Source organism: Odocoileus virginianus, chromosome 11 (assembly GCF_023699985.2).
Source record: "Odocoileus virginianus isolate 20LAN1187 ecotype Illinois chromosome 11, Ovbor_1.2, whole genome shotgun sequence".
Lineage (NCBI taxonomy): Eukaryota > Metazoa > Chordata > Mammalia > Artiodactyla > Cervidae > Odocoileus > Odocoileus virginianus.
The window spans coordinates 17,637,629-17,648,357 of record NC_069684.1 but is presented as its reverse complement, the minus strand read 5'-3'; the positions used below and the strand labels follow the sequence as shown (position 1 = coordinate 17,648,357).

The window sequence follows — 10,729 nt, the reverse complement described above, 5'->3', positions numbered from 1 at the left end:
GCCTCCCACCTTTTGTGGATACTGCAAAGCTACTGTAAAGTAGGGTCATCTGAAGAGCTCCTACGTGTGCTCCCCTTTGGAAGAGCTTCGATCCAAAGGCTTCCTAGGTCCAGGAGTCCAACAGGGCTTTGAAGGCTAGTGTAAGCAGGAACAGCCTCATGGGTCACCCCCCACCCAATTCACAGATGAGAACACCGTGACTCAGAGAAATTGGGTAGCTTGCCCAAGCTCACACAGCTAGCACCTCCCTGTGGTTTAGGTGTCCCTCTTCAAAGGGCTTCCCTGGTGGGCTCAGATGCTAAACAATCTGCCTGCAATGCAGGAGACCCGGGTTCGATCTCCCTGGAGGAGAAAATGGCAACCCACTCCGGTATTCTTGCCTGGAGAATACCATGGACAGAGGAGGCTGGTGGGCTACAGTCCATGAGGTATCAAAGAGTCGACCCAACTAAGTGACTAACACTTTCATTTTCACTCTCTTCAAAGCACACACCCATCACGGCATTCATCACACTGTGTGTCTACTGCCATTTTCCTACCTGCCTCCTATACCAACTCAAGAGCTCTTGAGCACCCAGTGGCTTCATGGTGGGCAGGTGGAGTTCATGTCATTAAATGACGGTCTTATGTGTAGATGGTCACCATGGGAACCCATTGTTATGAACGCACATCCCTTGCCTGTTATTGTTGTTCAGCCTCAGTCATGTCTGACTCTTTGTGACCCCATGGACTGCAGCATGCCAGGCCTCCCTGAATTTCCTTGCAGCCAATTTAGGAAGGTGAATTCCTAGAAGTAATGGGACAAATTTCCACATGAGAAGTTGAAGAAAGAGGAATGAAGTGGTAGAGGTGAAGAAGAGGGGAATATTGTAATAGAAAGGATTCTGACTTGTAGCTAGACAGACCCAGGCTCAAGTCTTGGGTGGTAAGATGGTCCTTTACTATCTCCTGGAGTTTGCCCAAGTTCATGTCCATTGTATCAGTGGACAAAAAGATATGATAACAAAAGATGAGTCCCTTGCCTGCTACCTGATGACTAAATTTCTACAACTTGGCATTTCTCTTTTTGGTTTAAGGCTAATATTTTGTGTAAAAATGACAAACGCTGGTGGGCAGTGCCTTTGCTAGGTGTTATCATTTTCACCTACTTGTGAGTGAATATACCAGGTTAGCACTTTCTCCAGAGATGCAGTCTTGAGTCTCATAGTCTGAGACTATGTCTCAGAGAAATCCTTCAGCTCTTAAGTGGCAGAGCCGGGGCTGGGACACACACCCTTTACATCCCAGCCTAGTGTTTTCCCCTTCGTGTGATGCTCAGAGGTCCTGGGTACCTGGGGCCAGGAGAGTTGTGGGAAAATCCTTGGGCAAGAACTCCCAGCTAAGGGAGGAGGGTTTCCAGGGAAAGGGGTGCTGGGCTCTTTTCGCCGCATGGCACACAGGGTGTGCTTTGGGGCTTCCTCCCTCACACCAAGGTGGGTTATTATCACAGTGAACACCCTACCCTCCTCCTGCCACTGGTGTTTAGAAAATAACTCAGGCTGTCATTAACCAGTCAGCATAATTTAAAACCAGCATGAAAAAGAGGGAAAGAAAAGGGGAACTAGGGAGAGAGAGTTTATCTAGGAGGGAGACGACACAGCTTCCAGACAGTTCTCCCTGAGGCCGTGTGGCCTCCAGGTCTACCTGGAGCCGCAGGCTGCAGACAGAGTTTTGATAACTGAGAAGCCCCAGGTGTGTGAGCTGGCCCTGACCTGACCACACAATGGTCAGTGTGCCCTGATCTGCACAGACTGTTTGGAGAGATGTTAGCTACAATCCAGTGCACTTTGCACAAAGGCAAAAAGATGTGTATGGGATCCTAGAATGTTCGTTGCTATAGCAACATCTGCCTTTATTATCACCTAAATCCATTCACAGTATAAATATAGTAACTATTTGACTTCCCCACCCCCAGTCCACTTGGTAGAATATTTTAAAAAAAATTGTGACACTCGAAAAAAAAAGAAAAAAGAAAACCACAGCAAACTACAGTATCATGGAAGTGTGTGTAGAAGTGACTTTTGGAGATGGGGAGAATATGGGGACATTTGTGGTCAGGATAAATTTTCACAAGTTGCAAGTCAGTGTAGAGGCTAGTTTCCTTGCAGCCAATTCAGGAAAGTGAATTCCTTGAAGTAAAGGGACAAATTTCCACATGAAAAGTTGAAGAAAGAGAAATGAGATGGTAGAGGTGCAGAAGAAGGGAATATTGTAATAGAAAGGATTCTGATTTGTAGTCAGACAGATCCAGGCTCAAGTCTTGGCATCACTGCTTATCACCTGAGGACCAATGAGTCTGTTTCCTCATCTGTAAAATGGGAAAACCATATCCAGCAACTTTATCTCCTTGGACCAGAGCTTGACATCAGTTCCCCAGAAGACATTTATTTCCTATGTGCAAGCTCAGTCCTCTGCAGAGGAAGGGGAAAGGGGGCAGACCCAGCAGGGGCAGCAAGATCTTTGTGCCAGTTTGGAGACCGTCTGTGATGTTAGTGATGGCCCACAGCAGACTGGGAAATGGCACGACAAGCACTGTGGGTATCCTTAGGATAAAATACTCTCCTATCATGTAATAAAGGTGACCTTGAAAAAAAAAAACTGTAGAGTAGTTTGGGGAGGAAGAGTCTAACACCTAGCTACACGTGGATATGCTATTATTTATTGATTGAACCATTTCCCCTTTATGAGACATTTGGTTTGTTTCAAGGTCCTTCTGTCATAGGACTGTGTATGGATATTATTGTGTATAAATTCCAGTCTACATCTTGGGTTATTTCCTTAGGATAAATTCCCAGGGGTAGAACTGCTGCATCAAAGAAGATAGGAGTTTTTAGGGGTCTTAACATATACTGGGGCTTCCCTGGTGGCTCAGAGAGTAAACAATCTGCCTGCAATGTGGGAGACACAGGTTTGTTCCCTAGGTCAGGAAGATCTGCTGGAGAAGGGAATGGCTACCCACTCAATATTCTTGCTTGAAGAATCCCATGGGCAGAGAAGCCTGGTGGACTGGGCTACATGTAGTCCTTGGGGTATTTATATTACTTGACATATATTACTAACCACACCTTCCTAGAAAATTTGTACCAATTTACACAGTGTACAAATTTGCTCATTTCCCCATATAGGTCTGACAACATGGGGCATTTTAACTTAAAATTTTTTTTTGGTTCTCTTCTTACTTTCTCTTTGCTTGCTGTCTAGGATGTTCTTGGAAATAATTTTTTCCAGATTTATTGAGATATTATTGACATATAACATCATGTAAGTTAAAGGTGGACACCTATGTTGACTTGACATACACGTATTGTTAAATGATTACCATAGTAATGTTAGTTAACACCTCTAGAACCTCGCATAATTATCATTTGTTCCTTTTGTGGTGAGAACACTTAACATCTATTCTTTAATCACCATGTCGTACATTAGATCCATAGAATTTATTCATCTTATAACTGAAAGTCATGTTCTTTGTCCAACATCTTACTATTTCCCCCATACTCTAGCCCCTGGCCACCACCATTCTGCTCTTTTTTTTCTGTAAGTTTAGGTTTATAGATTCCACATATAAGTTGATATCATATAGTATCTGCCTTTCTCTTTCTGCCTATTTCACTTAGAATAATGCTTTCAGGATCCATCCATGTTGCTGCAAATGGAAGAATTTCCTTCCTTCTCATATCTAAATAATATTCCATTGTGTTTGTGTGTGTGTGTGTGTGTATGTATCAAAACTTCTTTATCCATTCATCTATAGATGAACATGTAAGTTTCTATAGTTGGGCTGTTATGAATAGTGCTGCAATGAACATTGAACATGGGGGTACAAATAAACCTTTTTTAAAATTAATTTTTATTGGAGTATAGTTGTTTTACAATGTTGTGTTAATTTCTGCTGTGCAGCAAAGAGAATCAGCTATATGCATACACATATGCCCTCCGTTTCGGCTCCCTTCACATTTAGGTCACCACAGAGTGCTGAGTAGGGGTCCCCGTCCTACATACTAGGCTCTCGTTAGTTACCTCTTTTATACACGGGCGTGTAAATATGTCAATCCTAGTCTCTCAATTCATCCCACTCCCTGTTCTGCCCCCGCCCCCTTGCCGGTATTCATATGTCTATTTAGAAGTACAGACATACCTTCAAGATCCTGAACTCATTTCCTTTGGGTATACATTGAGAAATGGGATTGCTGGATTATATGGTAGTTCTATTTCTAGTATTTTTGAGGAACCTCTATACTGTTTTCTGTAGTGGCTGCATTAATTTACATTCTTACCCACTGTTCCCCTGATGCTGGGAAAGATTGAAGGCCAAAGGAGAAGGGGGTGGCAGAGGATGGGGTGGTTAGATAGCATCACCAACTCAATGGATGTGGATCTGAACAAACTCCAGGAGACAGTGAAGGACAGGGAAGACTGGCATGCTGCAGTCCACGGGGTCACAAAGAATTGAACATGACTGAGTGACTAAACAACACAACACCACCCACAGTGTACAAGGCTTTCCTTTTCTCTATGCCCCTGCCAGCACTTAGCTCTCGTCTTTTCAATAACAGCCACTCTGACAGGTGTGAGGTGACATTTCATTGTGGTTTTGATTTGCATTTCCCTCATGATTAGTGACATTGAACATCTTTTTATGCACATGTTGGCTTTGTGTGTCTTCTTTCGAAAAATTGTCTATTCATGCCCTCTGCCCATTTGAAAAATAGGATTGTTTGGTCTTTTGCTATTGAGTATGATTTTTTAATATATTTTGGATATTAACCCTTTATCAGAAATATGATTTGCAAATATTTTCTCCCATTCTGTAGGTTGTCTTTTAATGTTATCAATTGTTTCTTCTGCTTTGAGAAGCTTTTTAGTTTGACCTGCATTTGTGCATGCTCAGTCGCTTCAGCCATGTCCGCTTCTTTGTGACCCCATGGTCTGCAGCCCACCAGGCTCCTCTGTCCATGGGGATTCTCCAGGCAAGAATACTGGAATGGGTTGCCGTGCCCTCCTCCAGGGCATCTTCACAACCTAGGATCAAACCCATGTCTCTTGCATTGCAGGCAGATTCTTTACCACCAAGCCACCTGGGGAAGCCCTTTTAGTTTGATGTAGTCCCACATATTTATTTTGGCTTTTGTTGTCTTATGTTTTTGGTGTTATATCCAAAAATTGTTGCCAAGACCAATAGTAAGGGACTTTCCCCTACGTTTTCTTTAAAGAGTTTCACAGTTTCAGGTCTTTTGTTGAAGTCATTAATTCATTTGAGTTAATTTTTGTGAATAGTGCAAAATAGGGATCCAATTTCATTCTTCTAAATTATTCAATTTCTCCAGCACCATTCACTGAAGAGACTATCTTTTCCCCACTGAGTATTTTTAGCTCCCTTGTCAAATAGCAGTTGACCATGTATATGAAGGTTTATTTCTGGACTCTCTGTTCTATTCCATTTGTCTTTTTGTCTATGTATCTATTTTTACATCAATATACTATTTTGATTACTATACCTTTGTAATATAGTTTGGCATCAGGAAGTGTGATGCTTCCTGTTTTGTTTTTCTCATATTTGTTCTGGCTTGATTAAGGTCTTTTGTGGTTCCAGATAAATTGTACAGTTGTTTTTTCTATTTCTGTGAAAAATTCCATTGGAATTTTGATAGTGATTGCATTGAATCTATAGATGACTTTGGCTGGACTGGAAATTTTAACTATGTTAATTCTTCCAACCCATGAACATGGGATATCTTTCCATTTAATTGTCTTTTTCTATTTCTTTCACAAACGTCTTATAGGTTTCAGCATACAGATATTTTACCTCCTTGGTTAAATTTATTTCTAAGTATTTTGTTGTTTTTGAAGCTATTGCAAATGGAGTTATTTTCTTCATTTCAGATATTTTGTTGTTAGTGTACAGAAACACAACTGATTCTTAGAAAATTTTGATGGGCTAAATTAAATTGTGTGTATTCTCTCTCTAGTTTGTTTTCTTTTCAGAAAGTAAGATGGGAAATATGACTTTGCTTTAGATATATGACAATGAGTTTTTTCCTCTTAAACATTCTTCTCAGTCAGCAGTAGAAAACTTTTATGTTGCTAATAAAGAACAAGAAACCCCTTCCTTTTAATGGATATTGCAAATAGCAGAAGGTCATATGAGATTTTTCTCCCGAGGCTCTCCTTAGCAATGGTCCTCAGTTTGTCTCTGCAATAGTCTTAAAATCTTACTTGGGAGAACTTGTCTTCTAGCTTGGACATGCCTTCTGAAATGAATTTTAAACAATAGTTCTTGATAGAAATTTAAGTGAAGTCATGAGTTAGTCCCTTCTCTTGTTTGTCCTTCCAACTGTCTGGATAAATTATTGAATGCCTACTAAGTGTCTGGTGTACAAGAGGCTGTGAAGTACAGGCAAGCCTGTTACCTACAGATTCCATATTTATGACGTTGCTTACTTGCTAAAATTTACTGTAATCCTAATCAGTGGCTCTTTTATGGTCATTTGTGGACATGTGTAGCATAGGGAAAATTTGAGTTGCCCAAAAAGCACATTCCCAGGGGAGGCAGAACAAGGTGTTTCTCCATTTTATCTCTCATGCTCTAAATAAGTGTCTTTGTGTGATGTACTTAATGCCATGTTTCTGAATTTTTCTTGGTGATTTCCTTGTTTAAATACTGAAGCGCTGTCTAGGGTTCCAAAGCACAGGAAAGCTGTGATGTGATTTAGGGAGACTTTGTGTTTGTTAGGTAAGCTTTATTCAGTCATGCAGTACTTTTATTCAGAAATATGGTGCTATTGGCTGTGAGTTCAAGGAACCAATGACATATATTAAATAAGGCATCTTTAAACAGAAACACACATAAAAAAAACAAGGTTCTGTGTGGACTGGTTGATGAAAATGTGACCAGAATCTCATAAAAATCTAACCCTGTGTTTTCCGTGGGAGCAACGCTTTAGCGTTTGCTAATTTGGTATTTACAGCAACGATAGGGAACATAACCAGCAGGAATAACCAGAATTGACTGCATATCAAAGGGTGACAGTTTGCCCTGGTAGATGGAAGGGACACACATAAAACAAATAATGAACAACATAAACAACAAAAGTAGTATAAATAGCAAAGAAAAATCGGAGTGAGATGGAGGAAGGCTTTGTGAAAGCAGTAGTCTTAAGTCTGGGCTCTGCAGGATGAAGGGAATTTAGGTAGACCCAGGAAGCTGAGAGTAGGGTCAATAGTCGTGTTAGGGGATGAGAGGTTGTAAGCCAGCTTGCTTGAATTTCAAGGTAGCTTTGAGTCTGAGACATATGAGAAATAAAAGTAGAAAAATAGTGTGGGCGAGGTTAGAGGGTCCTGGATGTTAGTCTGAGAGGATCTGGGTTTTTTCTTTAGACCAATTGTTTAAAAAAGAAACAAAATAACTTTACTAAAGTATAATTTCCATACAGTAATACAATGCACCCATTAGTTTGAGAGTTTGATGAACTTTGACAAATGTATACTAAAAACCACTACAATCAAGATAAATATATATAAAATATTCTGACAACCCTAAAATGTTCTCTCATATTCCTTTGCAATCAATACCCCTATCACTCATAATACTAGGAAAAAATATATAGCATAAATTTGCCTCTTACAGAATTATAGATAAATGAACTACTAAGTATTCTTATCAGACGGGCTTCTTTTGCTCAGCATAATGTTTTTGAGACTTATCCATTTTGTATATAGTGCATAGTGTCTTTTGAAATGCAGAACAATACTTCATTTTATGGATGTATCAAAATCTGCTTATCTATTTTCCTGTTACAACATTTAGGTTGTTTCTAGTTTCGAGCTGTTATAAATAAAATTGCTATGGCCATTTATGTACAACTCTTTCTGTGGAAATATGTTCTCATTTTTCTTGGGTAAATGTCTAAGAGTAATAACTGTTGGGTCATATAAGTGTGTATTTAACTTTAAGAAACTGCCAAGCTATAATACTTCCAAAGTGGTTAAAACATTTTATATGAGGATTCGCGACACCAGGAGGCCGGCGACGCACCATCCGGAGCTCCGGGTCTCAGCAGATGGGGTCTCCCCTCTGCTTGGAGTCATCATGTCCCATCCCAGTGCCCACCCTCCATATGAGGACCGCAGCCCCCTGTACCCTGGCTCTCCGCCCCCAGGGGGCTACGCGCAGCTGTCTGTCATGCCCAGGGGGTACCCTGCCTACCCACAGCCTGGCTACGGTCACCCTGCTGCTGGCTACCCACAGCCTATGCCCCCAGTCCACGCGACGCCCATGAACTATGGCCCAGGCCATGGCTATGATGGCGGGGAGAGAGCAGTGAGTGACACTTTTGGATCTGGAGACTGGGATGACAGGAAAGTCCGACACGCCTTCATCCGAAAGGTTTACACCATCATCTCCATCCAGCTGCTCATCACGGTGTCCATCATCGCTGTTTTCACCTTTGTGAAGCCGGTCGGTGACTTCGTGAGGGCAAACATGGCTGTCTACTACGCATCCTATGCTGTCTTCCTGGTCACGTACCTGACCCTTGCCCGCTGCCAGGCACCCAGACGCCGTTTCCCATGGAACATCATCCTGCTGGCCCTCTTACTCTTGCCATGGGCTACATGACCGGCACCATCTCCAGTGTGTATAACACCAAAGCCGTCATCATCGCAGTGATCGTTGCTGCTGTGGTGTCCATTTCGGTCACCATCTTCTGCTTCCAGACCAAGGTGGGCTTTACCTCGTGCACAGGCCTCTTCTGTGTCCTGGGAATAGTGATGATGGTGACTGGGCTTATCACTGCCATTGTGCTGGCCTTCAAACACATTTACTGGCTGCACATGGCCTATGCTGCGCCATTTGCTTCACTTTGTTCCTGGCCTACGACACACAGCTGGTCCTGGGGAACCGGAAGCACACCATCAGCCCGGAGGACTACATCACCGGCGCCCTGCAGATCTACACAGGTATCGTCTACATCTTCACCTTTGTGTTGCAGCTCGTGGGGAGTCGCGATTAAGGAGCACCTCCGGGGCTTTCCCTTCCCTAGAGGGCTGGGCCCTGTGATCCTGGTCTGGGCCTACACCCATTTCCTTCTCCTCAAGTAATACGCCCATTTTTCTTTCTGTCCAGGTATGGGCAGCCTCTCTCGCATTGGATGTATAGGTACCTGATGGGGCTGGAGGAACTGGGGACTAACTCTTGCCCTTAGTGGACAGAGCTGGGCCAAAGATGTGTGTTTTCCCTCCACCTCACTACAGGGCACCAAAGCCTTAACAGCTGGGGTTGGAGTGGGATGGGGTGAAAAGAGCCTGTTCTGTAGCTAAAAGGGGACGTGAGAAGGAGAAGGGACTTCCTGGTGATAAGGTTTCCCCTCCCACTCCTGCCATGGGCTTCTGGGCTTGACAGCTGGAACATTTTCCCTCTCTCAATCCCAACAAAGCCAGAGAGCTGTCCTCTGCCTCCTGGACTCATATCCTGTACTTTTTTGGCAACCCTTGGCACCTTTCAACACAGGAAGGTAGAGGGGGTTTGTCTCCCCTGCGTCAACCCCTTCTTTTGATAGCATTTATATAATGATCTTCGGGGTTAGGGGTGGGGAGGAAGAGGAGAGTGAGCAAAGTCAACACCGAGGCCAGCTGAGAGCAGCATCTGTCCAGGGCTTCCTCAGGGCCTGTGTGGTAGAGATCAGGCCCCCTGGCAGTCATCTGGTTCTCCGAAGCTGCCTGGGGCTTCTCTGGTACTTCTGAGATCTCTATAGTCAGTGGGACCACTTGCTTCCTGTGCTCAGGCTGCTCAGAGCAAAAAGTGAGGGCAGAAGTCAGGAGATGGGGTGGTGTGTAGGATCACTATAGCCAGGAAGTAACCAGGGTGAAGACAGCCTGGAATGTGGGCAGGGTCCCCCATCCTGAGAGATATGGAAGTCTGCGTGGTACCCAAGGGGCTTCCCTTCTGCTAAGTGGGGAGGGCCCTGAGAGGAAGGAGAAGCCCTTCTTAGTCTGTGAACTCACGCTGGGGGGATTTAAGATGCCCCATCTCTCCAGCCAACTACCGCTTTCTTCATGGCACCAAGTGCCTCAAGCTGGAATTGGGAAGGGGGGGAACAAGGGTCACTCTACGGGGTGGGGGTGGAAACCAAATAAGCCCAAGGATATAATTAGGACTTCTTTATTAAGTATGTGGTCCTAAATATGTCCCACAAAGGAACATAACTAGAAATAAAGTTTTGTTTAGAAGGTAAAAAAAAAAAAACAAAATATTTTATATAACCCCAGCCATATATGAGGATTCCAGTTGCTCCATATCCTGACAGCTAATACAGTTAGTCTTTAAAATTTTTGCCATCTTAGTGGGTGTGGAATCTCATTGCCTTTTTAACTTAAATTTTCTTTAAGACAAATGCTATTAAACATATTTTCATGTATTTGAGATTTTATATATTATTTTGTGAAGTAACTGTTCAAATATATTACCATTTAAAAGATTGTCTTATTGACCTGTAGATATTCTTTAAATATTCTGCATATTAGTCCTTTGTCACACATATATATTATGAATTTTTTCTTGCATGACTTGCCTTTATACTTTCATAATGGTGTCTTCTGAAGAGAAAATTTGCTGACATATTGAGTGCAGCACTTTCACAGCATCATCTTTTAGGATTTGAAATAGCTCAACTGGAATTCTACCACCTCCACT

The 10,729-nt window shown here is 42.7% G+C and overlaps 1 pseudogene; it reads left to right on the top strand.

The window, feature by feature from the left end:
* The first annotated feature begins 8,128 nt into the window (after positions 1 to 8,128).
* LOC110147493 (protein lifeguard 3 pseudogene) lies at positions 8,129 to 9,323 on the top strand (annotated as a pseudogene).
* Positions 9,324 to 10,729: the final 1,406 nt, after the last annotated feature.